The sequence below is a fragment of the Gavialis gangeticus genome, unplaced genomic scaffold (assembly GCF_001723915.1).
Source record: "Gavialis gangeticus isolate Ggan-Ray unplaced genomic scaffold, GavGan_comp1, whole genome shotgun sequence".
NCBI lineage: Eukaryota > Metazoa > Chordata > Crocodylia > Gavialidae > Gavialis > Gavialis gangeticus.
This window is the reverse complement of record NW_017729032.1, coordinates 2,540,733-2,545,076: the sequence shown is the minus strand read 5'-3', so window position 1 is coordinate 2,545,076 and position 4,344 is coordinate 2,540,733. Positions and strand designations below refer to the sequence as shown.

Genomic DNA, 4,344 nt, shown 5'->3' with positions numbered 1-4,344 from the left:
CCCTGGGGGTTTTTAAGAGGAGGTTGGATGACCACCTTACTGGGGTCATTTGACCCCAGTGCTCTTCCTGCTATGGCAGGAGGTTGGACTAGATGATCTGCTCAGGTCCCTTCCGACCCTAGAAACTATGAAACTATGAAAAATAGATCCAGCATGGATCCAGACTGCAAAACTGAGATCCAGATCTAAGTTTAAACCAGGGGTGCCAGCAGTCCCTTGATACAAGGAGGACAGTCTTCTAGTCAACAGGAAAATTATTGGTGAGTCCAGAGACGACTAAAGAGGCCAAGCCAAGGTCTACATATTTGACTGCAGACCTGGCAAACAGTTCCAGGATGTTCCCCAGCTCTCTAACCACTTTTGCTGCTCTCTGCCGGACTCTCTCTGTCACCCTAAGCAATCCTTCCTTGCTTAATTCTTCGACTGTCACGGCTACAGCATCACTTTAACACTACCTATCTTTAAATGAACCCATTTTTTAGGCCTAGTGAGCCTGCCTCATTGAAATGTAACAACCAGGGAGCTGATCGCTGATAAGTCCTTTTATCACTTTATACCGGAGATGCCTGGATTAGGGAATAGAAATGCTATTATGTACAAGAGAACAAACAGCCCATTTAAAATAGTTGTGCTGGCACCCAATTGCTGTGAAATGATACAGCTCCGCTTGGAAAGGAAGGAAAGGAACTAATAACGCTCTCATCTTCTGCTTTTGACTATGGTTGAAACCAAGAAGCCTTGGCCACCTTTGAAGACTTTTCATCAAAGGACTTACCCAACATTGCAGGAAATCCTGTGGCGGAAGAAGGAATTGTGTCCACATCTCGCCAATGCCAGCCTAATGTCTCTTGCCAGCTTACTGCCATGTGACTTCTACAGGAGGCCCTTGAGGAGCCAGCCACACCAACCCTCAAATAGCTGCAACCAAGAACAGCCATTATCATCAAAACACCTGTATGGATGTACTGCAGGATAGTGCATGCTGAGTATTGATGGAGGCAGTGAAGAAAGCAGAAGGATCCTGACCACAGCACAGTCCTCGTTCTCTAAATGGCAAGTGTTAAAACAGATGAAGAAAGAGAAAGAAAGAATTTGGCATCGGTTTCCAGTCAAGCCAGGTCCTTGATGCAAAACACTGATCTTTCAGATGGCTTATATCTTGGCAGCCTGAACGGGAGCCGACAATGTACCCTGTGTAGTTCATGCCAGCCAGAGCAGCTGAAAGGCCAGAAGTGCTTCAGTATGGCAGAGTCCTGCTGAAGCAATCTTTGATCTCGGGCAGCGCGGTGGGCAGACGGGAAACTGCTGAAACCTGCTCGCTTTGCCTTGACATCATCACTCATTTGAATGAATAGAAAATATTGTTCGCCTACCACCTCAATATTGTTCTTGAATATTGTTCAAGTGTGGGAAGAAGGGGTAGGGACAGGAGTTGGGGAAGTGCATTGCAAACCCGGCCTGGTGGAAGAATTCTTCTCAGGGTTGGGAGGATTTCTACACAGATTGCCTTGTGGCTTTTATTTATTTATTAGACCCTAAAGAGAGGGCAAAGAGGTAGCAATGGGCATGTAACAAGAGCCCCAAATTCCAGAAGCTAATGGAAGATTTCACTTCTCTTGCCAGCGCATAGCTTTGGGCCTGATTCTACTTGCTGCCAAAATAAACCTCATTTGTCTCAGTGAGAACCGGAGCTGGCCATCCTCTCTAGCTATCGTAGCGTTGCTTTTTCAGTAGAACACACCCACGCAATTCAGTATTGTTTCAACCAAAGTAGAGGCCTCCAACAGCCGTTCAGCCTGCTGTATGTTGTACCAGACTGGTAGTTATTAAAAGTAGGTGGATGAGCCAATTACACCAGGCAGGCACAAAAGAATGGGAGAATACAAGAGGCAATGACATTGTATGTTGTATGTGACTTCCCAAGGCCGCTCTGCATATCAGTGGCAGAGCAAGTAGTAGAACCCAGTTTTGCTGAGTCTCAGGCCTATGTCCTACACACACTGGTAGGCCCCTTTCCAATAGGTGCCATTTTGGTAGCACATTAGACACAGTAACCAATTAATGCTCCCAAGCCCCAGGCAGGTAAGTAGAGTTAATAATTTTTTATAGCTAGAAAATTGAGATACTAAAGTCTTCAGCCTATAGGGCACCAATAACTAGATTTACAAAAACTTTAGCACTTAAGTCCAGGCTTTAGAGCCTCAAGCCTTCCATGGAGCTACTGCCATACCTTGGAGGTGACCAAAGTCCATAGGCACCTTCATTTTCAGCAGGAAAGTTGCAGCAGTCTCCTGCTGGCTGGGTATGTCCAGAACCACCTAGGTCTCAGCAGACGTAACAAACTAGTATAAATAGAAAGGAAAAGTAAATAAGGAAGTCTCCCATTTGGCCTTTTTTGCTTTCTCAAGGATATTATGAATTTTAACTAATTAAGATTTCTCTGGTCCAAAAGAGATTTGGTTTAATTCAGTTCTGAAAGTCTCAGTCATACAAAGAAATTTAAATAAAACCAACCGTGGATCATTTATTAGAATATTAAGATTATGTTTACCATCCATCTATAAATAGTAGGTATAGGCCGGGGGAAACTTGGGACCTTCTACGTGACACATACTGGACTGTTTGCCTGAGGGACTTTTTGTGTCTGTCTGGTGTAATTGGCTCATCCACCTACTTTTAATAACTACCAATCTGGTACAACATACAGCAGGCTGAACGGCTGTTGGAGGCCTCTGCTTTGGTTGAAACAATACTGAATTGCTTGGAGACTGAGCCTGGCCAGCTTTGTTTCATCGCTGTCAAAACCTGTCCTGTAAGATTATACTAAGATGCTCAGCTCACACCTTGCCCTTTTGGTGTCCACCAACAAAGTGTCCTTCAAGGGTACCTACCAGATCATATCCTACACCAAATACAAATGGAGGAGAGAGCATCCCCCTCCCTTTTCACCCAATGGACCGGTCACCCAGGATGTGAGAGACCCAGGGATTGATTTCCTTCTGGCCTTAGAGGAATACACAAGTATAGTACATATTTGTTGGGAGAGGATAAGGAAGGCAAGAGTGGTGACCAGAGATGACCTGTGCAGGGTGTGGGGCCCAGGGCAAATCAGCCTGTGCGAGGCCCCACCCCCGGATGCAAGGAAGCCAGTGGTGGCTTCGGCAGCGAGGGGGCAGGGTGACGAGTGGCCAGATGTGAAGCTGGCAACAGTGACTATGCCACTCCACCTGGCTCTGTGGGGCCCCCCAAAGCATGGTGCCTGGGGTGGTCACCCTGCCCAGGGATGGCGCTGGTGGTAACCAAGATTAGGTTGGCAACCAAAACCATGGACAATAAGAAGGCCTTCTTTAGGAAGATAGGAAGCAGGAAGAAGACCAAGGGAAATGTGGGGTCCTTGCAGAATGGGACGGGACAGCTGATAACAGACAGTCAGAAGAAAGCTGAACTCTTTAATGAATACTTTGCGTTGGTGTTCCTGCATGCAAATGGTGGCTGCCTGCCTAGTCAGATACTGGATGGATGTGGGGGAGCGGGGGGTGATTGCCAACCAATGGTCAGTGTTGAATTGGTGAGGGAGCACTTAGAGAGGCTGAATGTCTTCAAATCAGCAGGACTGGATGGACTACACCCGAGAGTGCTGAGGGAATTGGCTGGAGTCACTGAAGGACCATTGGTGAAGATATCTGAAGACTCATGATGCTCAGGGGAGGTCTCAGAAGATTGAGAAAGGGCCAATGTGATGCTAATCTTTAAGAAGAGGAGGAGGAAGGATCTGGGAAACTATAGGCCAGTGAGTTTGACCTCGATACCAGATAAAATTTTGGAAAAAATTATCAACAAGTCCATTTGTGAAACTGGCAGAAGGCATGATGCTGAAGGATAGCCAACATGGTTTCACTGTGGGCAGGTTGCGTCTGACCAACCTCAATTCCTTCTATAATTAAGTTATGAACTGGGTAGATGTGGGAGACATGGTTGATGTCATATACTTGGATTTTAAAAAGACATTTGATATGGTTTCCCATGATGCTCTTATAAAAAGAACTGGGGGGTTGTGGGCTGGCAGAGTCCACAGTCAGGTGGGTTGGGAACTGGCTAAGGTCAAACCCAGAGAGTGCTAGTGGATGGGTCTGTATTGTCTTGGTAGGAGGTGGCCAGTGGTGCCCTCTCACCCCGTGCTGTTCAACATCTTTATCAATGATTTAGATGAAGATGTGGAAAGCATGCTGGCCAGCTTTGCAGACAATACTAAGTTATGGAAAAAAGTGGTCATAGTAGGAGATAGGATGCAGAACCAAGAAAACCTGGACAAGCAGAAAAGGTGGGCGGAGCAGAACCAGATGC

At 46.4% G+C, this 4,344-nt stretch overlaps 1 long non-coding RNA gene across 1 annotated transcript in view; it reads right to left on the bottom strand.

The window, feature by feature from the left end:
* Positions 1-3,195, bottom strand: part of LOC109302636 — a 7,611-nt gene extending 4,416 nt beyond the window's left edge. Inside the window, exon 1 of the long non-coding RNA XR_002098876.1 lies at positions 3,071-3,195. This is a non-coding gene — a long non-coding RNA (uncharacterized LOC109302636). The remainder of the gene's footprint in view (positions 1-3,070) is intronic.
* Between the last annotated feature and the right edge of the window lie 1,149 nt (positions 3,196-4,344).